General features: G+C 51.2%; 1 long non-coding RNA gene across 2 annotated transcripts; it reads left to right on the top strand.

Moving 5' to 3' along the window:
- LOC146429744 (uncharacterized) lies at positions 1–27161 on the top strand. Of its 2 annotated transcripts, none has more exons than XR_014855434.1 (3): positions 1–120; positions 7268–7418; positions 25689–27161. It is a non-coding gene; the product is annotated as an uncharacterized LOC146429744 (long non-coding RNA). The 2 variants fall into 2 exon arrangements; XR_014855433.1 differs by lacking the exon at positions 25689–27161 and adding an exon at positions 8539–12713.

The raw sequence follows: 27161 nt of genomic DNA, 5'->3' as shown, positions 1-27161 counted from the left end.
CTAATCCTTCCTTTGGCTGCCTCTGCTGCTGCTATGGCAATATTTTCTCCCCCATCGTGGTAATCACGCAATGGTCTCTGAGAACAGCAGGAGAAACTGTGCCTGGTAGATGCATAAAAGGTAAGATGAACTACATGTCATAAAACTTTTAAAAGTTCCTTTTTTGTGTTTGTGCGGGGGTTATTTTATATGGCTTTTGATATGAAGCTAAAATTGCACATCAAAAAGGATAATGCATCTTTAAGCTGTTACAATGACTTCTAAATTTTTCATTTAATGTCAGTGAGGAAAAAACCCCTCAGTTGGCTGAGTTACGTTGGTGAGATGGCTGTTTCATTCCATAAAGTGTCTGCAGTGGATTTGAACAGTAGGAAATCCAAGGGTGATAAATAGCTATTTCTAAGTAAATTTCATGCAATTGCCCTTTGGTTAAAGTCTTTCCTCTCAGCACTTTCCTGTGCACATAGCCCAACTAATAATATTCAGGAGCAAGTGCTTTCCAGTGTGACAACTGATTGCACTTTGAAGCAGTAAATGGCTGATTTCATAATTGGTATAATTTTTCACAAGTACCTGAATGTCATATACAGAAAGAATAAGCAACCTGGACTTAATACGGGAGCTTTTTCAATTCTCCTAAAAATCAATAATGTATTAAACCCCTCTAACTGATTAAAATAATGTGAACCCTGAGTAGGTTTTGTGAGGAAGGCAGGTTTCTTCAAGGGTGGCAGATTTATGGCAAAAGGGTTAATACATGGGGAGAACAGGGATACGTTACAGATGGAGTCCGTTTTCCTAATTAAACTTTTATCAAGATTTTCCCGGTTTGAATTGTTTCACTTAGCACGATGGGAAGGAGTGTTTCCTTTGGTGTTCGGGGTAGCTGCTGCTGTTCCTGCAACACCAAGAGCTCTGTCCTCATGGGAAGGGTGAGGATTGTGAGGAGAAGAAAACCAGAATCCACTCTGAAAACGTCACACGGGCTCCAGAGGGTCCTGCTGCCCTGTGCAGGAGAGGTGCAGGGCGATTTCAGGGCGAGGTGCAGAGTCTCAGTTCTGGCTGTGCCAGGACGCCAGCCTGGGGCACAGGACAGGTCTGGCCTGAGGAGGAGGCTGCTGGGGGGGACATCCTGGGGTGTGAGGGGCACATTCATGCCCAGGGCCCCTTTGCATGGAAAAGTTCAAGTGGCATCACAGAGAGGTGAATGTGACTAGCAGAGTTCACAAGACAGAGCCTCTCACCAGGACATAAACAGGATGTTATTTTTTTCCCCAGGATCTTAAGATTTCTTGAAATCTTTTCAGAGTGTTGTGGAAAAATGTCTGAGGATCTATTGAGAGAATATTTATCCAGCTAAAGCAGAGGTGCAGCCTGATGGCAGGGATGTGCATGTGGCCAAGGCACAGGTGGGATGAGGGTGTGGAGGGCAGGGGAGGGCAGTGGGCAGCTGGCACCTGGGTGGGTGTCCTTGGTGCAGCAAAAGCCACCACCCCTCGCTGGCAGCACCATGTTTGGCCGCTCTTTGGAGGGGTCAGAGCAGTGGGATGTGCATGAATGCCTTGAGGAAAGATTAAGAAACAAGATCACTCGTGCTAAAGCCTGGGCAAGCTGCTGGAGCCCCCAGAATCATGTTGGTCCTCAGCACTGTGGGTATCTGCCTGGCCTGGCAAGGTGACACCAAGGCCCCCAGCCTGGGGAAGCCACGTCCCCATCTGCTCCCACACTGGGGCTGGGAGAGCACATCTCTGCCACACCTGACCTGGCATTTCCCCCAGGAACACTGCACTCCTTCCCAGGGGATCACAGGCAGGTGAATTGAGGAATCTATTTAAAGTTCTCTCCTCAAGATCATGATCAGACATCTTAAGCTCCGCATTATTCACGTTTGTCTGTTGTTTCTAACTCATTTCCTATTTTCCAGCTGAGGGACTCTGCCAGAAGCACTCTTTGCCACAGATTAAAACAATTTAGGAAGCAGACACCCAATTCCTTTCTTTGGATAGTAGGCAAATTGGATATCTGTGAGAAGCAAGCAAATTTTATTATCAACAGATAGTTTGCTACTTAACTATCCTTAAGAATTCCCCAACATTCACAGGTGTTTGTTAGTTGTCCTGAGCCAAAAGACACACATGGCATGTGTGTGCCTGGCTGCTGCTGTGCCCAGCCTGTGCCCAGTGCCCACTGCCCACTGCCCACTGCCCCCATGGGCACTGGCAGCCCAGGAGGGCAGCATGGGGGGCAGGAATTTGATGGTAGCAAAGGTGCTGGAAAACAAATGTACTTTGGAGGAGTACAGGAAGAAGAGCCTGACCCAACAAGCTCCATGGGCTGTGCTTTGCCCATCTCCAATCTTTATACTGAGGCCAAGGGACACAGAAAATCACATTTATGTCATTAGCCATGGCTCTCCTTGATTTGTATCAAAATAGCTGTTTTAAGTGTAATTATCACTAATTTGGGAAAATGCACCATTAGATATGTAAATTTATTAGCTAATGGGTGTGCACGGCAGATCACAGTGGATGGGATGTGGGAAAACCAAATTGGAACCATTTCTCAGCTTGCTAAGCAGGTTCCCTGGGGTGGGTTTCTGTATCTGGCAGTCTCCCAGGTGCCTTCCCCATAGGCCACCTGGGACCTGGAGCTTCCTCTCATGGAATGTGCACATCCTGCACTGCCCAGTGCGTTTGGGGTGGTGCAGGAAGTCCAGGAAGACAAAGGGGATGCTCTTAAAATTATACCAGGATCCAAAAAAAAAATCATGGAGTTATTCATCAGGATTGTTGTAGTTCTTGACCACATAGTCAATGATTTATTTAATCTTAATATATTCCACAAAGAGTCCCCATATTTCCATAAATATGTCATATCTACCTAATACATAGTAATGAACCTGCTCCAAGGGTAAATAAATAAGATCTAAGCTCAGAAAGCCAATGTTTATCAAAGGGAGATATACAGATATTGAGTCCTTTAAAGTACCATTCTTCACAGCAATCACAACCAAGTTTGGCAATTTATAATGTGTCAAGTCAATTAGAAATCCCAGGGGCTCAGAGCAGGCCCAGCACAGGGGCTGATGCAGCAGGTCTGTGCACACACGGGTGGGCACAGTGTGTGTCAGAGCTCACACAGTGTGTGTCAGGGGCCCTGCCTGCACTGCCCCTCCACAGGCACCACGGGCTGTCAGCAATTCCAAAAGATTGAACCAGGTAGAGCCATGGAATCACTGAGGCTGGAAAAAACCTCTAAGATCATCAAGTCCAACCCAGCACTGCCAAGGCCACCAATAACCCACATCCCCAAGTGCCACATCTGCACAGCCTTTAAATCCCTCCAGGGATGGCGACTCCTCCACTGCCCTGGGAAGCCTCTGCCAATGCCTGACCACTCTTTCCCCAAAGAAATTGTTCCAAATATCCAATCTAAACCTCCCCAGCACAAGTTGAGGATGTTTCCTCTTGTACTGTCCCTTGTTCCCTGGGAGCAGATCCTGTCCCCTCACCTGCCAGGGTGTTGTAGGGAGTGAGAAATTTCCCCTTGAGCCTCCTTTTCTCCAGGCTGAGCCCCCCCAGCTCCCTCAGCCACTCCTGGTGCTCCAGGCCCTTCCCAGCTCCATTGCCTCCATGCAGAGTTTTGTTTACAGCTGCTGCTATCACGTAGGAGTTTCATAAGAGGGACTTAAAGATTTTACATATAGAAGAATTTGCTGCTTTTTGTTTTGAGAATTGTCTATTATGAAAAAAACTGAAATAGTTTCAAACAGAAAATTTGACTTGGACTGTTTTATCTTATTCCATTTTTCTATGGAGTTACTAACATACACCAGTGCATAAAATGATGTAATATGCTAATGTAACTATTTTCATACAAATACATTGAATATACCTAAAAATATGGCTGCAAGGGGAAATAACTAATTTTTTATATGTTGCACCTTCTTAATCTTATTTTCTGCAGCAAAGTATTTCATGTCTTTTTTGTAATTAGTTTGACAAAGTCAATAATAATAGAATATTCTGATTATGTCAATATGACATGTAATATTATGCACTTCCCTACTATTATGCATATTATGACATGACTTGACATGATATGACAGGTCACATTATGCACTACTACTGATGTCATAAAATAATGTAAAAGTAATGAAAACAAATTTTGAAATGAAAAATTTTAAAAGGAATTAATGACTTTTCCTAAGACAAATTCCAAAGCAAATCTTTTTCCTTTCCATTTTTAAGTTTGTTTCATTGGGTTACTCCACTCTTACTCCAAGTAAATCCTTTCATTCCTCATCCTCATCCTTGCTGCCTGCTTGTTGCTTTGTTCACCCACAGCAGTTGGGGTTGGTTTTCAAAGCCTCCCAGGAGGAGTGTGTCAGGAGCACAGAAACCTTGAGCTCGGGGATGTGTCCTGGCACATGGGACAGTGTGGTGACAAGGACACTGGCTGGCACTAGGCTGGCATGTGCTCCGCTTGGGAGCTCTCATGTGAAGTACACAGCATTGCTGATCCTGATTTGCATTCATTTTTACGGGGATGAAATGATAATTCCCACCTCCCAGAAATACAAAACAGTTGGGAAAACATTTATAGCAGGTTTCTGGTGAGCTGGGTGCTCGTGAGCCTGAGCCTGCCCTGTGCTGTGGCTGATGTGGCTGCAAAGGTGCACATTCCCTATGCAAATCATTCCGAAAACGTGGCAATGCTGGCAGGCAGGTGGGAGTTTCAGTGGCCTGGAGACTAAAGCAGGAATCCAGCACGGGCACTGGGGACTGCAGGCTGTGCTCGATATTCTCCCTCAACGGCTGGGATTCGGATTCATTTTTAATGAAACACTTTTTGCTACAATCCTACAGCAGCCCCAAATGGTGGCAGACAAGAGGACGCCAGGTGGAAGATTTGCTCCCTGCTCGTCTGCTTCCCGAGTCCCTCTGAGGAAAACCCCGCGATGGCCAGGGGAGCAGCAGGGACAGGATGGAGAGAAGGGACGCTGGGCGAGGGCTGGTGGCCAGTGGTGGCCGCAGAGGAGCAGTGCCAGTGCTGGCAGGTGGCGTGACGTGGTGAAGGGGCAGAGGAGTGTGAGTTGGGCTGGGCAGGGCAGGGCTGGGCAGGGCAAGGCTGGGCAGGACAGGACAGGACAGGACAGCTAGCACTCTCGACCTCTGCCAGGCTGCTGCCCGCGGGGTCAGGCAGAGGCTCAGGGGTGCTGGCGGCACTCTGCCTTAAAAAACGGGCATCCCTGCCCTGGGTTTGGCTGCCAAGCTCCAGGACAGCCGTGCAGGAGCTACTGGTGATGCCAGCCCTGTGGGATGGCCCTGTCTGGCCGCACTGGGGGCACTGGGGAGGCAATGTCCCTCCCGGCACGACCTGCCTTGCTGGGAGCTCTGCCTGCAGTGCTTGGGACGGGCAGTGCTGCTGACAACTTACTTCCCAGGCATGAGAGACCCTGGTGACACAAGAGAAGTCATCCAGGGACCTCAGCGGTGTCATCCTCAAACGGAAATGTCATTTTTTATTATTCAGAGCTGATAGAGGGCTCAGAAGGAGGGCAGCTGATGGCTGAGGGAGCTCCAGCTCGGACAGCTCGGACAGCCCGGACAGCCCGGCCTGGCTCCAGCCGTGACCTGCAAGCCATGGGCTCGGAGCCCCCCGGAGCCCCTCGGAAACCCCCGGAGCCCCCTGGAGCCCCCTGGAGCCCCCCGGAGCCCCCCGGAACCCCTCGGAGCCCCCCGGAGCCCTCCGGAGCCCTCCGGAGCCCCCATCCTCCCCGCTGATGGCTGCGGCTCGGGGTGCCCGGAGCTGTGCGGGTGCTGCTCCTCCCGGGGCTGCCGGAGCCTGCAGGAGGGAAGGAGGGAGGGCTCTGGATGCCCCCCAGCCGGGGAACGAGGGGAACTCAGCTCTCTGCCCCCCAGCCCCTCGCCTCGCTGCCCACGCCCTGCCCCGGCAGCCTCAGCGCGGAGCCACTCGTGCTCCGCTGCATCTCCGAGAATGCAAATGAACGGGGTTCGATCCAAATTGCATTTCCTCTCCTAGTACGGAGTATGACGGCACATTAAAGCCTATAATATTCCGCTGCTGCTCTTTTGCATGATTTTTTAATTAAAAAACTATGGAGTAAACAAACATTCTGCTCTGGAGTAGCCCTGCAGAGACCCATCCAGAGGCACATTCATAGCCCTCTACTTTTTCAAGAAAGTTTATATCTTAAAGAAAAAAAAAAATTAAAAAAAAAAAGTCACCCACCCTAACCGTTAGTATTGGGTAAAAGTTTGAAGTGAAAGGCAGCTGGCAACCTTCTCCAGCCCGTGAAATGATATTAACATTTTATTATTCTAAGGTGAGCTTTTTGAAACGGAATTTTAAATGTTACCCTGCTGTTCCAGAACACAAAAACCTTTAATTTTATGCAAATGAACAGCGAGGAGCTGAGCGCTTAATGTAAACGAACACTTTCTTTGTAGGAGAGGTTGGAAGGGAAAAAAAAAATTCCCAGGGATTCTTTAATTGCTGTCTGAAATTATGTAAATCCCAGCGCTAGGCAGAACGCAATTATCCCGTGCCCCTCTCTGCCAGCATTGCTAATGTCTAACAAAATATCGGTGGGTGACATTTAGTCGAGGTAATGCAAATGAGAATTAATTTTTTTTCCAAGACAAAGGGCAGCTAAAAGATCACCTCGTTCCTGCGCGGAGGGGGCAGAGCGGGGGGCGAGGGCAGCGGGAATTGGGGCTTGTGGTGCTGCGGGCAGCAGGACCCACCCAGAGCCCATCAGCACTGCTTTATCTTTTATTTCCTAGCGGGATGAAGCCTGGGGAGCGGGGAGGGGTGGTGGGGGGGAAGGTTGTTTGTTTGTTTTTCTTTTTAATTCATGGTCATCCCAGCCCGAGGGCAGGGTAGGAACCGTGATTGAAACCCACTAATGGCTCTGGCTGGTGGTGGGCAAAGGCGGCAGTGATTTATCACCTCCCCGTGCTGATAACTAGCAATAATTCTATTAAATATTCAGAGTGAGGCTTTTGCAACACAATTATCAAACGGGGTTTGTTAGTGCAGAAATGCTCCTCGAGCACAAAAAGAGGCTGCGGGTGCAGGGAAGGAGCTTCTCTGCAAAGGGCAAAAGGCACCCCGTGTCACCCCAGGCTGGGACACAGCTCACCCAGCTCAGAGGCTGGGGATGGCACCAGTTTCTGCAGGATAAATCAGGGAAGTCATAAGGGGATTTTCCTCCTTTACTCTTTTTATTTTCCTTTTTCAGAGCTCCCTTCACTTCAAAGGCCATAAGAGCCTGTGACTGCACCAACCTTTTAAACAGAGAAGGGAACCCTGGTGGAAGCTGTCGTGAGGCAGGGCAGGGCTGTGTGTGGAGGGATGAAGGACACAGGATGCTCAGAAGGCTCCAGGTCAGGGTAAGAAGTGCTCGTGGAATTATTCTTTGAAATGTACACTTTGCAGGAAGGCCCCAGGGATCATCAAACTGAGGAGCTGGGCTGAGTTGCACCATCTGCTTGGGATTTAGGACCGGCAGAGCTGTGAAAATACGAATTAAAAATACAGAGCAGGAGGAAATAGATTCCCCTTGCCCCATCTTTTGGAAAGTGTACCAAGCAGGGCTGGGTGGCTGGTGCCACCCTCATGCTGTGGCATTCCCTGTGACAGGGCTGGGTCACTGGGGCACAGCTGGGACCCTGGAACACTGGAGCTGCACCACTGAGCATGGCTGCTCCGGCAAAGCTCAGGCACATCCCCAGTTTTTGCATTCAGTTCTTGCTGTATCAGCTCCCCGTGGTCTTGCTAAGGCAGCAGGCAAGGGGCCAATGGCCACACGAATCCCTGCAGCCATGGGCTCTCCTGGTCTCCAGCTGCCTGCTACTTGCTCCATGGTCCTGGATATGAGTTTAGGAGCTCCAGCAATGGATGCATCATCTGTTTCTCATCGCATTCCCTTTCCTCTGAGTTGCTGAAGCCACTGTCCTGAGAAATGCATCCTCTGACACCACATGATGACCACCAGCCTGCCCAGCCCCTCCTCAGCCATGCCAGGCACCCAGAGGCACTGCACAGTGGGGCAGTCCTGCTGTGCAGGTACCCTCCATGGGAGGAAGGTGAGGCAGTGCAGCTGCAGGTGGGAGCTGTCTCTCACCTGCAGGACCCTGCTGCTGTCCAGAGAGAGGCTGTCCTTGTCCTCCGAAAATTTATAATCTTTATAATCCAAGATTTAGACTCCTCAAAGCTTTATGCCTGTCTTTAACCTGTAGCATATGCATAGTCTCAATGGGATTTCTCATCTGCTAAGAGTTAAGCACGTACATAAATCTCTGCAGGCTGGGGCCCAAGGCATTCCCACGCACACGCATTCCTGTGCTCACGCGTCATGGAGCAGCCCTGTGCAGCCCACTGCCGGAGGTGTCAGCACGGGGGTGCGCCGAGTGCCTGACACTTGTGCCAACCTCCTCAGCATTCCTCCTCGATGCTGTGGGGGTGTTGAACTTCTGACACCGCCTTTGGCAAATTCTCTCTCTGTGCCAGCATCTCCAGGAAGCAGGAGAGAGCTAACAGCCAGAGGTGAGCCAAGCAGGGAGCAGCCGTGCACAGCCGCAGACAGCATTGAGTGGGAGCAGACTGAAGCTCAGGAAAGCACTGGCTTGCCAGGTACTTGGCATGGACGGGAAGCATGCTGAAGGCTCGCTGTGCAGCAAGGCTCTGCCTGGCCTCCCTCCCCATGGACTGCTTGCTCACAGATGTGGCCAGGGCAGCGTGTGAGGAACCAGAGCAGCATGTGCAGCTGCTCCACTCCAGCCCAGCACATCTAGTGCAGCCTGCAGCCTCCTGTGCTCTGTAGATTTGTCACCAGGTGCTATCACATCAGCTTCATTTTCACCAATGCAAGCTGGTCCAATGTGACCCAGAGTTAAGCTGATGTAAGAAATCACCAGATTTTTTGCACACTAGTAGAGCTGGTAAAATGCATGCCAGCCACAATACATCCTCCTGACAGACTGCTTGTGGGGTGATTGTATGTAGCAGCACAGTTTTTGCAGGGCCTGGGCTATTAGATTCACTTTATGAATCTCCAAGCTTTCATTTCCATGTTGTAATTTCTGCCATCAAATGACAAAAAAAGAGGGACTACACTTCACATTTAAAATCATTGCTGTGATGTCCGTTTTTTCCCTCATGTAATGTTGTTTGAAGTCAGGTGTCGTGACCTTCCACTAAACTCTTTCCACTTCCTGTCCGGTGTTTTCAATGGGAATGGATAAGACCTCTTTAATTTGGGGTTAAACAATCCAGGCAAAGCCATCAAGTGAGAATCAGCATTTCATAAATGTCTTGTGTTCCTGCAACGCTCCCTTTTTTGAGGGCAAAATTGCATTAATTTCCCTAAAGCCTCACCTGGCCAGGCAGGCAGCCGTGGCTGTCGGCAGCACACAGCACGGCTCGGCGGCAGTGCTCAGGTCAGCTGCTATTTGTCAAAGCAGCCGTGGCCGCGGCCCCAGGCAAAGCGCTGAGCACAGCACGGCACCCTCTGAACTGACCCGGGCACTTAGCCTTTCTGGGAAATATTTATGGAAAGGTCAGCAAATGCTTTGTGACAGGATGCTGGCACATCCCTGACCCGCTCCTCTCCCACTCGCTGCCTCGCCCACTTGCCAGGCGTGGAGCAAACCAGGGTTGGAGCTCCCAGTTTCCTCCTTCAGGTCACATGGATGCCACTGTGAGCCCCTGTGCTGGGGACATGTTCTTGGCCGTGTCACAACTGTGTCCAGAGAATATTCCTGCGTCAATCAGATGATTTCCCTTGTGCACCCACGCCATCAGGGTTGTGCTGTGGGAAACAAAGACATTCTTGCCATGCCCTGCCTGGCCTGGCCGCAGCCTCTGATCCACGCTCCCCATCTCTGCATCACCACCTTCCCTCGGAGATGAGGTTTGGGAGCCACGGTTGGGCAGGAATGAGCAGAACCTGTTAGTGCACATTGCTGGTGAGGAGGCAGCACTGCGGGGTGACAGCAGGATGGCTTCGTGCACTGACCATGGCAGCACCAGCTGCCTTTTCCTGACAGCACCAGGTACCTCAGGCTCCAGAGCCAACTGCACTTCCCCATCCTGTTGCCAATTGTCTCTGGATCAAACACGCTTTTGTTGTGCTTGCTGTGACAATGCCCAGGCAGCCCCAGCTACCAGCATTGCTGTCCTGTCTTCTGGCTCCATCTTTGCCTCCCATTCACCTGTCAGCTGTGCCAACTGCTGAACCTGGCAGCTCCTACCTGTGAGGAAGCAGACAGACTGACAGACAGAGCAGCAGCAGGAACCAATCACTCTAAACAGATTTGCCAGCTAGAAAGTTGCTTGTGAGAAAATAGAGCAGTGAGGAGCACATGGTCCTGAGAAGGAAACAGGCTTACATCCCTGAGCCCTCCTGCCCTGGAATGGCCTGGGCTGCTAAGCAGATCAGAGCAAAAACCTCCTGTAGCTGGGTAATTCCGCCTCTTTCTGATAATCCGGTAACACCATTAATGGGGAGTCTGGCAGGGAGGGAGCTGAGATGGGAAAGCACTGCACCTCCATACACATGGCAGATTAAAAAGGGCTTAATCACAGAGCAGCCACAATGTGCACTATGTGACATTATTCCTCTGAAATAAAATTTTACATACAGCCTATCTGAGAGCAGCACAAAATAAATACTTTTAAAATCTATGATTACTGTAGAGGTTTTTTTTTTTAATTTTATATTGGTGGCTGAGTTCTGCTCTTGCTCCAAAGGATTAGAGGGATAATTCCATTACAATTTAGTAACAAGATTAAAAGAGCCAGTTATCCATTTATGGGGGTCTATGGAAATGAGCAGTGGCTTCTGGAGGTCTCGGGCTCTGGGTAGGTGTATCACTCACATCACAGACACATCCAAATCAGGTTAAGGCCCAGGCAGGACATACCCGAGGTGAAAAGGTCTTCAGGGCCACCTGTCCTGGCTTTACTGGGACAAGTGTTCAGGGGTTCACAGGGTGAAAGGACACAGACGGGGAGATGTCCTGGTGTGAAAGGTCACGGAGGAAAGGAGAAAGGCAGGAGGAACAAGGAGTGGTCTAGAGACAGAACCCTTAGAGCAAAGTCTGGGACACAAGGGTTTTGACATCTGTCCTATCACCACAACTGGGAGAATAATTTGAGACAGCTTCCATGGCAAATTTAGTTTCTTCCTTTTCAGAAGCAATTACCAAAATTGTTGAGCTCTCTTTTCCTCCAGATTCCCTGTGATTTTCTGGCTGAAAATGAGCATGGTAGAAGGTGCAAGCGCGGGAGATGTGGAGGAAGGAAGCTCTTTGGCTGTGTTCATGAGTGCCTGTGGGAATGCCCTTTTAGTGCTGGCCCAGCTCTGCCCCACAGCTTGGAAATCCCAGTCTGAAACCCCCTTGCAAGAAAATAATGTTCCTGTCAAGCTGCATATGAGGAACTGGCATGAAATATCCAGGGTTAGAAACTGGCCATCATAGCATCGTTGTGTGTATCCTCTGTACTGATTAACTGATTAATTGATATTTAATTGATTGCACTGTCAGAGCAGGACTTTAGCACATGCTGATTGTCTCACTGGCTGATGCTAACAAGGTTGAAGAGCGTTTAGTATAAATCCATAGGATTCATGCATGCAAAAGAAACAGGAACTGCTTTGGAGGCAGCAAAGGCCTGAGTTCATGGAGCCACATCCCTGATGATGGTCTTGTGCCCACGCAGTGCCACTTGGCTTGTTTGTCAAGAGCTTCTTTAAGGCCTCTCACTGCAGAGATACAGCCTGGGGCAATTTGTAATTTTCTCCTCAAACCAGCCCTTTATGGGCTTGTTCTGGTGAAATTTATGGGTTGTGGGGTGAAACATTAGGAAAAATTACAACAAAAATGTAGATGCTTTGCTCCGTCTGAAGCAGGGTCCGTGGCAAGTGCAAGCTGTGGGGACACAGCTCAGCCCACGCTGTTCCGCCCTGGCCAGGGCTCGCAAGGGCTAGCAGCCAACACCGGGAGCGGCCAGCACCGGGAGCGGCCAGCACCTGGAGTCCCTCCGCCGGGACCGGAGGGAGTCACCGTTGTGCGCCTTCAAGCCGTGTCAGGGCGCGGGGCAGATTATCCAATCGGAACTGTAACGATGCAGAACACATCCTGGCCCAGCCCGAGTTTAAAATACCCGATTCAGGTCCTGGTGATCCCCTGAGGCGCCAGGGAGAGGAGCCGCTGGCAGGAGGATGTCCGGGAGGAATTTGAAAGGATATGGAGGTTTCCAGAAGAGCCACCAGACAGTTGTAACCACGTTGTCTCTCTGGATTAGTTTAACGTCCACTTGAATCACTGACCTTACGGTCTGAAAAGGATCGAATCTGGGAACGGATGATTTTTCCTATGCGACGTGACAGCGGGGACCTGCAGTGAAATACGGATTTAGGTTCACTCATGGAAATGCGATTTTAGGATCACTTATCGAAATGCTTTGGAAAAGAAACCGATGACTGGGCCGTGGGACGGGCAAACCCGCGCTTTGCCAGGGGACGCAGCGAGAGCAAGGGGTGGTGCGGGGGAACGGGCAGAGCGACGGACCGGGACAGGCGGGAGCTGCCGTGCCGGGGCACCGGGAGGAGGAGCGGGAGGAGGCGCGGTGGCGGCGGAGCGGGAGGAGGAGCGGGAGCTGGAGCTGCCGTGCCGGGGGAGCGGGAGGAGCGGGAGGAGGCGCGGTGGCGGCGGAGCGGCTGCAGGGCCGGCGGGCCGATGCTACCCCCTGGTGACCAGCGCGGCGGCTCGGCGCGGCTCGGGCCGGGCACGGGCAGCACCGGGCTGGGACACTCCTCGGGCAGCGCCCGGCTGGTGCTGGGGCTTTCCGTGGTGGCGGCAAGGAGCCGCTGTGACCAGCGGCAGGTGTCCCCGTCCGGGGCAGGGCCGGGCAGCAGCGCGGGGGAGCTCCTCTCGGCGCAGGGAGCGGGGCAGGGCTGCCGGAGCTGGGCTGCCGGGGCTGGGCTGCCGGGGCTAGGCTGCCGGGGCAGGGCGGGGGCTCCAGCAGGGTCCCCCAGCCCCCCAGAGCACCTCGGCAGCTCGGTGCGGGACTGCGGGACTCGGCCGGCACAGCCCCGCACCGCCCCGATCCCGCACGGCGCTGCCTCACACTGCTCACTCTGTGCATCTTGTTAATGAAAAGCATGGATGTAATTTCAATTAAAGATAATTACATATTTAAACTTAACATTAAATTCTGCACTAAAACAAAATTACATGAAATCTCAGTGTGCAGCCGTGCTGCACGGCAGCGGGCGAGGGAGCGGAGGAAGGAAATGCTATTATGGAGAGCTAGCTGATCCCTTCTCCAGGATCTGCTGCTTGCACGGTGCTCCCCTGTCCTGCCAGGTAAATCCAATCTGTTCCCGCAGGCCACCTTCGGAGGCAGCTGCTCTCACCTGCTTGTGCCGGGAAGCTCCACATGTGCTCAGCCACAACCATCCCTGCCTGTTCGATGCACAAACCCATTAAACACCCCACGAGTGAGACCATCCCTCGGCAGGGTTGGCACAGGGCAGGGACAACCTGTGCTTCCAGCAGCAGGTACTGCCTCAGCCCAGCAGCCAGGCCTCAGTGGGTTCTGACATCCCTGAGAGGCTGCTGAGAGATGCTGCAGTTGGGTAAACTCTGGTGTTAATCCTGGCTTGGGGTCCTGAGTAATGTTTGAAAAGTGTTTTGAATTAGTGATGAAAAACACAGTTCCCAGACTACTACTGATTTTTTTTCCATGAAATGCAAGAAACTTGTTGGCTTCAAAAGCAGTTTTTGAAAATTGAAAACTTTTTGATTATTCTTTATAATTTCCCCCCAAATATGACATCGCATTGTTCCAAAAGCAAAAGCTTTTATTTTCTGTCCCCAAGCACACTGAAAATTACAGGTCTGAGGTGGCATAAATTGCTTTTTATTCTCCTCACTCTCTGTTCAACCAGCAAATCTAAAAACCCCAATTATTTGCCCAAGCAGATGACTGGAACTGCAAGGAACTGAGTCAGGTCACCACTGGCCCACCCAGCTGTGAGATCTGTCCCCTTGCCCTTGCAGCCCACAGGGCTTGTGGAGGACTGTGAGACCTGCAGTGAGGGGAAGATGCTGACACGTTCGTGTCTCAGCTTGGAGGCCACGTCAGGATATTTCTTCCCAGTATTACATAGTTCCTAAAAATAGATGGCCAAAGGATGAGTGATTCAGGCCAGTATAAAGCTGTGCTAATGAGACGTGGATTTCCCACACCAGGAAGGGATGGTTTGCCACCAGGAGAGGGTGAGCTGGCAGGTTTCCCTGTTTCTGTGTGGACATGGTGAGCAGCAGAGCAGGGGGCAGCGCAGTGGGCATGGCAGGCACCATGCATGGCACAGCCAAGCTCCAACACTGGGGCTTCTCCTCCTCTGTTAAATGATTGCAGTTATCAAGCACTGACAAGTGCCATTAAAATTTATTAGCCAGCATAAAGTTTTATTTAAGGGATGGCTGGAGATTTAGTGAGCTCTGCAAGTCCTTCCTCAGGCCGGCTGTGTCACCTTTAATAACTGCCTGTGGGCTGTGCAGGACAGAGGGGTGGCCCTGGGTGCCCTGGCTCCTGCTCTCCATTCCAGGGGCCCCTCTGCTGCCCACCACGGCACTCATGCCCCAGTGGCAACCCATGCCAGCACTGCCAGCCTGGCCACTGTGATCCTGCTGGGGGCACCCAGTGTTGTCAAAGGAGCTCCTCTGGCAATGCTTCCATTAATCAGTTTGGCAATCGTGAAATACATGCCATGCGTACTGGAGTTTAAATCCCAGCCTCACTAATGGTTTACTACCCACTAAATCCCCCTTCATGTTATTTAACTTTTAAACCCAAGGAATATTCCAAATCAAAGAGGCTCTGTGTCACGCTTAGTCCATCTCAAAGAGCCTGGAATTAACATCCCTTCATGGCTCGACAGTGCCTGCCACACAGAGCCACTGCTTGCTCTTTATTAATATTTATGATGGAGAGAGAAAGTTGCATAAATCTCGGTTGATACTTAATTAAACCCCACTTCTTTTGATTTCTTCTCTCTCAGCTTCACTTAGTGCAGACTGTGCAGCCATTAGATGCTCATCCCACACGGAGCAGCCTGGCATGGGTGATGGAGCCCACGGGTGAGTGCGATTTAGCGCCTGTGCCTCTCCCACTCAGTGCGTCAGTGCCACCTTTGGGGCTGCCTTTGGCACCCAGGCCTGGCCAGCGCGGCTGCAGGACAGACTGCCAAGGCCCCACGGGGCTGTGTGAGCCTGGGCTGGCACAGCACAGCTCAGAGCAGCATGGCACAGCTCAGCCCTAACCCTTCTGCTTTGGCTTATCTGCGCCTCGTGTCTGATCTGAGCGCGATCCATAAGAACACAGTTAACACGCCGCTGACATATCTGTGATACGACGATCATAGCGAGGAAGCAGCTTGACCCCCAAAGGCTCCTGTGAACAGGCAGGATTGACACTTCACATTGACTTTGCTTCAGGCTTATCAACAAATCTCAGCCAGTTTTATTAAAGAGCCGCGTGTGGGACACGCCAGGCTCAGACAACTTCATCTGCCGTGGCTCAGGCACCAGCAAGTGCTCAGCTCACTGCTCCTATTTATGCTCCACTGTTTATGTGCTCACTTTGCTGGTGAATTTAACTTTACAAAAGCTACTCGTGGTTTCAGTAAAAGACCATAGTGTTTCCTGGCCCTTTATGAAGAGGAGAAGAGCAGGTCAGGGCTGTGGCACCCAGGGACAATAGAATCCTGAATTACATTCCCAGAAAACACTGAATTCTAAAATCCCAATCAAAACCTAGCCAAAGCAGCTTGGGCAGCGCTGACTTTTCTAAACTGGTGCCCTTGTTTTAGGCTCCTTTTTTTTTTACTGAGTTTAATGTGTATGTCATATTTTTAGCAGGAGAGGAGGACTGGGGCAGGGCCCCCTGCATGAGAAGCAGGGCAGCAAGCAGCCAGCAGGATACACTGCTCTGAGGCATCATTTGGTAATTATGTCTCTTTTTACTCATGCAAATTTTATCAATATTATTTATATATTCAAAGACATTTATAAATAATATATACATTTATGCTAAGGTAATTGCCTCAACTAGATTATTTGTCCCAGTTTTTATTGTCTATCCAGATGCTGAATATTAAAAGTATGTTTTCTGGTCTGCGTTGGTGGCTCAGTGCTGGCTGTCTTCCCATGGGAACAGAACCTCTGCATCAGCGGGTCTGGTGGGAGGAAAAGGCAGAGGAGCTTGTTGGGAGAGAGGGCAGGGAGAGTGGAAGGATGACAGGGAGCAGGGGAAGGCTGTTGGGAGCTGCATGTAGTGCTGCAGCCACCCCAAACCCCCTAAGCAGGGCAGGAGCCCAGGGTGTGCTCCTGGCAGGAGGGACAGAGCTCCAGGAGGGGCTCAGGAAGCTGGGCCCAGTATTGTTCACATCCCATCCCACCTTCCACCTCTTCACCTACCAAAACTTGACATTGCAATGAAAAAAGATCAGGAGCATTGACAGGCCTGCAAAGGTGACAGCTACAAAGAAATATGGAGCAATCAGGTTGTCAGAGTGCCTATTAGGAACCCAAAAACCTCGGCTCTCCTGCACAAGCACAAGTGATTTATTGCCCGGCACAGTTCATGAACTCATCAGTGGTTTTGCATGGAGAAGAGATGGATTTTCTTTCAGCTGTTTATGGTGTGAGTAGACTGTCCTGGAAGTTATTGTTTGATTTTATCAGCCAGCAGTGCTCGCTGGGTGAGCTGAGAGCAGAGCTGTTTCCCCAGCAAACAGCAAGAACTCGCCAGAGGCACGAAGTGCCACACTGGCACTTTGTGGGAATTCCAGGAATGGCCTCGCTGAACAGAGCAGTGCTTGCACGTGGTTTGGCTGCAGCCTATCCAAAACAAGGATCCTGTTCCTCTAGGGCCCAGAAAGCCAACTTGTACAGCATTTTCTGGCTGCTTCCAGACCAGGCTGCAGCTGTCCTGCACATTGTGTGGCACATGGCCAGCTGTCCCCAGCCCTGTCCCACTCTCCCAGCCAGCACCAGCACACAGAGCAGCAGCACCCCACTGCCTGGTGCTGGTTGCCACTCCTGACCCCCTGCTGCAAGAAAGGGTTTCAAGGCACACATGCAGCCTCAACTTTCTGACAGCCCCGTACTTGTCTTACACATTTAAATGTATCTGCTCCCCTGGGGTTGCGGGATTGTGCCTCGGATGCCCTGGGAGCAGCTGTGGTTTATGTCGATTTTAAAGGTGAACTTTCATGCTCAGTGAAATTTTAAAAGCAGCTGATTTACACATGAATCCACTTCGGGCGAGTGTCGATGTAGCTGTTTCTCTTTCTTAATGGTTTGTGACTGAGGAGCTGGGCTGTAAACAAGTGGCTCCTGCGCAGAGCAGCAGTGCCTGTGCATGGCCCAGAGCAGCCTGTGGCAGAGCCTTGTGCCCACCTGCCCTGCTCCCACCTTGCTCCTGGGCCCTGGACACCCAGCTCCTGCAGGGATGGTCAGCATCTCACAGAGCCCCTGCTGGAGTTGCCGTGGCAGATGAGCAATGCCAGGTGAGCAGTGGTGCAGGCAGAGTGTCCATGGGGTACCCGAGGCGCTGGCAGTGTCCCCTGCCCTCTGCCCTGTGCCAGCATCCTGCTCGTGCCATGGTGTGGGCTCACCCATCCACCAGACCTGCAATCACAGCCGAATCCTAGCCTGCACATGGGTCCCCAAGCCCTCTCCATCCCTGACCCTTTAAAGACACTTGGTCTTTTTCCTTTAAAAACACAAACTTTAAATGGCTCTGAATAAAATAAAAGAGAGTAACTGAACTGTGAAGGGTGATGATTGTATTTCTTTCACTTGTAAGAGAGACCTTTATAACTCTCTGGGGAGGAAAAAACAATAATGGGCCTTCATGGATGAAGTGTTCTAAATATGGTGTATATTTTTTAAAATACCAGTTCTACAGTTATTGAAACAAATTATTGTTAAATGCATTTGCAGCATAATAACTGTGCTAATTTGCTGATAAAAAGCATCCAGCGTTAAACCCCCCATACATTATTTTGTCATTAGCATTTGTTAGCTGCTCGTAGGTATTTTCAGACAGAAGGCTTTGTTCTGTATTTAGCACAAGGGCCCGCTTCCGCTCTCTCCTCCCACTGGGAATTGCGTGTGCGCAGAATTGCAGCTTTTTTTTAAAACTTCATGTTTAAAAATGGAAAATTTATTTCATTTCATTAATGGGTGAGGGAGGGAGGGAGAGGAGGAAGGAGGGTGCGTGATTTAGTGAGCACTGTGTCACATGTCACATCAGCACCCGCAGCAGCCGGACCCAGGGTGAGAGTGGGGCGCAGACCCCCCGACACCACCTGGCCACAGCCTCCAAGGGATGGACACCACCTGGCCACGGCCTCCAAGGGATGGACATCACCTGGCCGTGGCCTCCAAGGGATGGACATCACCTGGCCACGGCCTCCAAGGGATGGACATCACCTGGCCACGGCCTCCAAGGGATGGACATCACCTGGCCGTGTGCCAGAGCCTTGTGCCCTGGGGGGATTGGTGCTCCTGCCAGCTCCCAGTGAGGTCAGGGGCCACCAGGGCACCCTGTGGGCACCCTGCCAGTGGTGGCTGTGGATGGGGGACACAGCAAAGCCTGGACTTGGAGGAGTGAGAAAAGGGCCTGAGGGTTGCTGTGCCCAGAGCGCAGCCCTAGGGGCAGGTGGGAAGGGGCCAACACAGGGCTTCAGTGGGGCTTCAGATCTTTCCCATCCCATTATGGCTTCAGATCTTTCCCATCCCATTATGGCTGTCTGGCACTCTCGGCACCCCTGGGACTCAGGCAGGGGGGCAATGGGAGTGTGTGGGGCAGTGCAGTGGGGCAGGGTGTGTGCGTAAGATGGGAGGTGCACAGGGAATGGAGCAGTGGGTGCAGAACGGGGCAGGGGGTGTGGGATGGGATGGTGGCGTGGGCAGGGATGGGTGCTGGGTGGGCAGGGATGGTGGTGTGGGCAGGGATGGGTGCTGGGTGGGCAGGGATGGTGGTGTGGGCAGGGATGGGTGCTGGGTGGGCACATCCTGGCCAGGAACAGCCACCAGCGGTCGGGGGTTTCTAGAGCCACTGTTGCCATAGCAACCCTGCTCCGATCATATCATCGCCAGGAAAAAAGCAGCTTTATTATCAACACAGATCTTCCCAAATTAACCCTTGCATGCCCGCTTGGCTCCAGCCCGGTGCTGGCCCAGCTGGGTGCCGCCAGCCACCCGTGCCTCGCTTGGCAGCTGTAGGCTGCGGTGGGGCTGGGCTGGGCTCCCTGCTCTGCACACACACAGCGTGTGCCCTCCCACCACCACGGCAGTGCTGGAGCATCCCCAGGGGCCTTTCCAATCACAAACGTTTATTGTTGCCCCTGGGAGTATCAAAACTTGAGGGCATCCATCTCAGCGGTGTCGATACAGCGCTGGCCGTGTGGGAGCCGTCGCAGTGACAGATGGAGCAGGTGGAGGGAGGAGTGGGGGGCTCGGCTCCCAGCCCACTTTCCCCGCTGAGCTCTGCTTAAAGCAGGAGATATATATTTCTCCCCTGAAAAATTACTGCTAATTCTCCGTACAAATGTTCCCTGACCCTTCCTGTGGCCTCCAGATGCAGCCATAAGAGATAAATAATGGTAATGAGCAGCAGGGAGGGGGTCAGAGTGTGACACTGCAGGGACAGCAGGAGGAGCATGACAGGGGCGTTGGGAAGGGGCCTGGAGCTGCCCCTCACCTCACGGGGACCTCACGCCTGCTGCCACACTGCACACACAGCCCCGACCCTCCTGATCACCAGTGGCTGCAGACGGAAAGCCTTGGACAAATCAATTAGATAGCTACTGTATATTGATTAATAATACCCATGGCTATAAAAATATAATTGATTGCCTGAAGAAGGGCAGAGGTAATGCAGAGACCAGACAGAAAACCTGTCTGAAGAATGATCAATACTTGCATTCAGGAAACTCACCCAGGAGTATAATTGGACAAAGCAGAATTTGGGCCAAACGGAGCACCAGGAAAATGATTTTGCTAACAACCAGACACCAGGAAGCTTGTGGGACCTGCTGCATCACTCTGAGGAGAGCTGTGGCCATGCCAGCTCCAGTAACATGTTCCATTTTCCTGCCTTTTGGTGAAGCATGCAAAACTGCAAAACTGCAAAACTTTTTCTCGACCAGTCTGAATGCTTCAGCTTGACTGAGCCTCCTCCCATGTGGGACAGCCCCAGGACCCCTCCAGAAAACAGTGATGCCAGGGACATTTCCCAGCTGCTTCTGAGTCTTGGCAATGTTTCTCTGCTAACACGGGGATGCTCTGAGCTGGCCCTGCACAGACCAGGCTGGTTGGTTGCTGTGGGAAGTGCTGTCCAGCCTGGTGCCAGGTGTGTCCCAGCCTCACCGAGGGCAGTGTGGTTAGCAAAGGCACACAGCCAGATTACAAAATGCAATGAAATACTTAAAAGCTGCCCTCCAGACTAAAGTAAATCAGACATGACTTTGACAAGGTGAAACCAAAGTGATGAAACCAATCCATTGTGCTTGGGGAATCGATCTCCCCGGCAGGGAGTAGAGAGGCCATCGATTCACAGCCTCTGCAGTCAGGAATGTCAAGCTGCCTGATGTAAATTTCTATATGCATCACTCCAGATTAAATGATGGAGGAACACGTGTGCAGGCATCCACCTGCCCAGGCTCACCTCACCGAGAGGCACCAGCATGGGCCTGCCAGGCCAGGGGCACAAGCCTTGAGAGGTGACATGCAGCCACCTCTCGCCGCTGCCTCACCTGGCACAGTGAGCTTGGACCTCCACGGTGCAGACCCCAAACAGCACAGCAGCCATGGGGGCCAGGTGGGTGCAAAGACCCCGACAGCCTGCACCTGCCTGAGTGTGGGGAGGCTGTATTACAGTCTCAGTGTGCAAGGTGGTGTAGTAATTAAGATTTCATTCTTAAAAATTAAATATTTATCTGCAAACATGATCTCTGGCTGTGAGAAGCCTGGGTCTGTGTCAGCATGGGAGGTTGAGCGCTGTCCCCAGCCCGGGACGGGGGTCTGGCCCATCACGCGTGACACCGCACTGGTGGGGCTGACGCCACTGGCCGCTTTGTCACTGTCAGACCCAGCGAGGCCATTAGTTTTGTCAGTGTGAGAATAAAGAGCCGTCTCTGGGGAGAGATGGAAAAACTCGATCCAGCTCCCAGCAGCCCTGAGGGGGTTGTGTTTTACCATTTCTTTATGACTTACCAGCTGGAACATGAGCAGGCTGAGCCGACGCGAGTGGCAGGACCATTTTCTGCTTCCAGCTCCCACCGGGAGCCTGTGACAGAACATCAGGGACCAGTGCGGGAAGTTGAGAGGCTGAGGAACAGATTGAGGGAGGGAGGGAGGAGGGAGTGAGGGAGGGAGGGAAGGTGGTGGCGTTCCATCATGCCAAATCCAAATCACTTCTGGCACGAGCCTGGCCCAACCCACTCCCATCCCACTGGGTGGGGGCTGCTCCATGCCCCCAGCCCGGGCTGGGATGGGCTCTGCAGGAAAAGGGAGACTCATGGAAAAGATCCATCTGCTTGGGGTGCCCTGCAGCTGTGTTCTAGTGGAATCACCTCTCCAGGGTGCTGGCTCTTGAGCTGGTCTTGGACCACTCCAGTAAGGGGTGGCAAACTGCTCCCAGCTGGGATGGCTGTGCTCATGTAATGGATGCAAATATGTCCTGCCTCTGGACTCAGAAAAAACCCAGAATTCATCAGAATAAATACACTTTGCCTCAACCTTTTTTTCACCCATCCAAGGAGTAAATTGCTATTTTGCAGCAGTTATGGCTTGTGATGTATTTAACCCTTTCAGTAAAAGGACTCCACTATACAGAGTTGGTGAGGTTCAGCACAGCATGGCTGTGACCCCTGTCCCTGATGAACCAAGCTGGAGGCATCCCCAGACCTTCTCCACATCACCAAACCTCCTTTTCCTTATTTCTGTCATTATGCCTGCTTTAACAGATGGATGTGATGCATCTCTCAGAACACCTGTGTATGTGAGCAGCTGGCCACTGTCTCCCAGGATGGTGTCACCTGGTTCTGGGACACTTTGGAGACTTTTCCAGGGCTGAGCCAGGCATTGGGGGGTCCTATTCCTGCCTGTGGGCTCAGCCTCCAGGAGGCTCTGCAGAAGTGGCTGGAGAGTTGTCTCCCCAGGGAATGTCCTTTTTGGGCCCTTTCTTTCAAAAAGCCCGGGTGGAATGGGGTGGTCAGGAGCAGCAGGCATCTGCCTGAGCTGGGGCTATAATGCCACTCATGGAGTCTGAAACTGCATGGAGGGGAAGCCGCGTGTGATGGACTGGGAAAGCAGGCTGATATCAGTCAAATAATCCCTCTCATTAGTCTTCTGCAAAGCAGGAGATAAGGCAGTGAAAGGGACAGCTGCTCCCTCGCTGGGCGCTGGGTGGGGGTTTCCTGCAGCAGATCTGTCAGTGCCAGAGGACTTTCCCACGGGAGGAGTCCCACCGGCCCTGCTCTGCTGGCAGCCACACTGCATTCCCTGCCCGTGCAGTGGGGTTCTGCCCAGGGCTGTGTCCACCACTCACCCCTTGGCTCCAGGACACTGGACACACAGAGCCTGGGGTGCCAGGCGTGAGGCCAGAGCAGTGCGTTAAGCCAGCTCCACAAAAAATCAAGGCTTGTATAGATAAAGAGTTCCCAGGTTGGTAAGAACTTCTATGTTATTTGCTTCTTTTCAACCTCACAAAATCCATTTGCAATTATTTGCAGCAATTCTGAGCAAAACACACTCCAAACATGCCAGAAAAAGGAAATAATCCTGGCACATGGTAATTGTTTATGCAAAAGAAACCATCACTGCCTATGATTGGCATCAGGATACATCTTTGTCAATCTCATTTTAGCAATGTTCCATTTTCTATATGAATTACTGTATTTGCAGTTATGAGAGAGCAAATACTACCCATCACCCATACCAACTCCAGCTTCCCACTCTCCCACATCAGAAGCTTTTTGTACAACATGAAAGCTAGTTTCAAAATTTCATGTTCATAGTTACAGATTAAATAATATTAAATAGCATTACACTGGAAAGATTTGTTTCCAAGTAGCAAACAGATTCCCCATATTATTCTTTACTGTAAGTAGTTGTTGTTATATCTTATTCATCTGGAAAATAATTTCAAACAGCCATGAAAATAGCGGATTTCTCTCTGTTAAAATGATAGTCAGAGCCTGGGCCGCTGACATATAGTAACATGATTCACTTGGACAGTTACTGACTGCACATCCAATTCATTTCTTCTCTAGAGCACCAAGTTATTATCTGAAATGCACAAGGTGTCTGGGGGTAACATATGATCAGCCAGGGACGCTTTTGACGGCTTGAAGAGCAATCAATAAAAATTGTCTCCAGCAGTTTTGTAGAGTATGGAAGTTGGTGGTGAAATGAAGTGATGGAGATTAACTGGTGGAAGTCGATGCCCCGGTGCTGTGAACCCTGTTTTTTAATTAAAGATCCAAAGCTGCTTTTCACTCGAATGGGGTGTTTTTCCCCCATAGCAGCTCCTGTGCTGAGGGATGCTGTCCCTTCCCTCTGTGGACAAGTGTGTGTGCCAGGCGGTGGCTGATGGGGTCCTGGGCAGCGTGCCTGGCAGGGACAATGGCATCGCTGGTGGCACTGGCCTGGCCAAACCCTCAGTGGCCCCTTGCTGCTGTACTGGGCAGGCACAGCTGCCCAGTCTTTGGAAATACATTTTAAGGATAACATTGACTGTCACATTGACTAAATTAGTACTCTCCATAACACAGCTATACTCTTCATTGGCAGCTGTTGTTTCATCCCCAACAAAAAGGTCCTGTGAGCTGCCAGTTCCATATGACAATCATTTCATCTGGGTCTTGTTTTTGGGGCCACCTGAGTTCTCATGGAGGCTGAGGTAAGTTTTTGAATTAACATTAATAGTGTGTAGCTGGACTCTGCTCTCACTGCAAGAAATGACATTTGGGTTGTGAGCACATTTGTGCAAAGGCTGCCCGTTCTTTATTGCTTCTATATGCAGTGAAGTTTGTGTCACCAGAATGGAGGTCGTGGCAATGTCCAGGGGGCACCTGATAGTCCCAGCAGCCTGTGCTCCCTGGGAAATCCATTTGCATTTCTACGTGGAGTGAGTTTCAAAACGCTCTGTTAATTTTCTTCCATTAAACACAGTACAAAGCTGTATAGTTTTGATGGTGACATAGTAATAAACACTTAAAGACTTGTTTACAAAGAAATAGTTATTGTCTGCAAAGTAGTTTTAATGGAAAGCTCCCTGCTGGGGTTTAGTGCGGGGCTGTGGATGCAGGGGGCAGGACCTGAGCAGTGTGCTCCCTGCTCCTCACGAACCCTTTGCTTAAGTGCAGAGAAGGCTTTGTAAGAGCTCTAGTGCCCACAGATGAGATGATTGCATGCTTTAGAGCAAATCTGTCCTCCTTTCTAGTCAAGTGCCTTTCCTGCTAGTGCCGTGTTTAATACTGGGATTTCTGTGGATGGCATCTTTCAAGCACACCAGGTGAGGCTGCACTTGTACTAATGGTGTGTGTGCACATGGGCTGCCAAAACAGATGCTGCTGGAGGGATGCAGCCCTTCTGCCCCTGTCCCTGCTCGGTTCCTGCTCCCAGGGTCAGCCCTCCTGCCTGCACTGTGCCAGGGCACATTGTCCCAGCCAGCTACTGAGGGTTGGGACCATTTCAGAATCCCTTCCTGGGGATCTGTATTTTGGTCCAGCAAAGATGTCTACAGACACTGTATGAGGTAAATGACAGAAGAGAAAAGGTGAATTATGGTTTGATTGTAGCAGCTAACAGAGCAGCTCCGCCAGCCACCCTCTTGTGCCAATACCCCAATGGATGGAAGCAGTAAATGGGGAAACCTGCAGAGCTCCAGGAGAGCAGGAACCCTTTGCTCCCATGAGCACAAACTGCTGTGGCCAGAGCTGCTCACTGCCTGTCCTGCTGGAGAATTTCCAGGCCCAGGAGCCAGCAGGCAGCCCTGTGGTGCTGTTCTGGTGTCAGTGCTGCAGCCCAGCCCTGCCCAGCCCTGCAGCATTCCTGTCCAGTTCACACCACTGTGATACAGCAGTGAGGGCTGCATGGGCCTGAACTGCACCACTCGGCTTAATAAGAAATGTATAAAAATAATAAAAATGGAAACGCATGGATATTATTTGTCAAGTGTGTGCCTAGCAACTCCCTGTTATTTCACATATCGTTCTAGTGGGAACATAAGTAAAACACATTAGCAGTAATTTAAAGTTGCTATGTGCATTGATTATTTATACCCTTACATAAAACCCCAGCCTCTGTGTGCAGCACACCAGTCTTGATAAACTGTGTATGTTAAATCACAATCTCCGAATATGTGGACAGAATCTCCAGGCGAATATTGTAGGTTTTTTTAATATATATATAGAGGGATAGATCCACTCTTTGGTAGTGACTTGCTTGGTTCAAGTGCATCTCTAAATCACACTATACATATAAATAATAAATAAGGGAGGCTCATATCCTTAATATTATTCTCATGTCTTATTAAACTAATATTTCAAAAAACTTTTATTTTTCCTTTAGTTGCAGGTCACTGTTAAAGTTTAAAAAAAAAATTACAATCCAGCTCTGATGCTTCATGGGAAGAATGTGAGAGTCCCTGTAAAGCACAAGCATGAATGATTATTCTAATTGCCTGGAGATGCCTTCTGAGAGATGGAATAATTAAGCAGTGAGATGATTGAGACCTTCAGCACCTTTGTCTGTGTTCCCCCTCTGGACCCCCCCCAGCGGCAAAGAAAAGGACCATTTTCCAAAAGCATGTTTTATTTTTCACTTCATCACTATGAAGATTTTATTTGATTTCTTGCCCTGAAAATCTTTCACTGCAGCCAGGCGATTCCTTACGGCCCTTTACACGCAGTTTCCTGCTGGAGAGGGAAGGCTGAGGGCTGGGGCAGAGCCAGGGCGCCGGGCAGGCAGGGGAGCGGTCAGTTGGGCAGCCAGGCCGGCCGCAGGGCTGTGCCCACCTGTGCCCACCTGAGCACCGCCGGGGCTGCTGCTGGGCACTTGGGGCCACTGCGGGTGTTCGCTCTGAGCTGCTGTAAATTCGGCATCTTCCCCACACCAACACCCACCGAGTGCTGCCAGCCCCTGCAGAGTGGCCACTGCTCCTGCTGCGAGGGCACGGCGGTGTCACCATGCCGGGGACAGCAGGTGAGCCCCGCCGAGGTCACACCGCAGCTCAGCGATTGCCGGCAGTTTGCCCGGCGCTGGTGTGACACCGTGCAGGAGCTGACGGCATCACCGAGCAAACTGCAGTGGCTAATCGGGGCTCGGCTCGGAGCAGAGAGGCACCAGCAGGGCTCAGCTGCTGCGATGCGGTGGGAGGTGATGCAGGAGTGAACCCGCAGGGACGGGCATGGCTCTGCCCGTCAGACCGGCAGTAAACACAATGCATCAAAATTTACTGGGAATTACCGTCCCAAACATCTGCTGGAGCAGGTTTGACAGGTGACTGTCTCAGGGGAGCCCAGGGTGGCTGTGGGTGAGTCAGGTGCCATGCCCGTGCCGTGGGGCTCTGCCAGGCACAGCACTGGGAACAGCTTCTCAGATCAGCACCTCTGGGGCGCTGGGCTCAAGGCTGGGCTGCTCAGGGCTGGGCAGCGAAGGGTGAAACCTGCTGCTAAACCAAGTGAATATACTGGAACAAAATGTCCTGGATTTGGGGCGCTGCTCTAGAGCAACGCAGGATGGCCAATGTTCTCCCTGCAGGAGACCAGTGATGCTCTGGCATGTCCAAGCCCACAGAGCCACCACTGATGGGGACGTGACTGGCAGTGGATGACCCTCAGGGAGTTTTTGTGCTGCTCTGCAGGACAGAAACAAGATGGTTTGTAGGAACGTGTGGCCTTTGACAAAAATTTGTTTTGAAAGAAAAATTGGGGTTGTGGGGGAAGTTTTCCTGATAAGGTCAGAGCATTCAGCCTCAACCTTTTCAAAGCAGAATGTTTCAATTTTCCACTTCAGTCTCATGTTTCATTTCAATTTTGTACT

This window comes from Lichenostomus cassidix, chromosome 17 (assembly GCF_008360975.1).
Source record: "Lichenostomus cassidix isolate B80296 chromosome 17, HeHo_3.0, whole genome shotgun sequence".
Taxonomy (NCBI): Eukaryota; Metazoa; Chordata; class Aves; order Passeriformes; family Meliphagidae; genus Lichenostomus; species Lichenostomus cassidix.
This window is presented reverse-complemented; position numbering and strand designations above follow the sequence as displayed.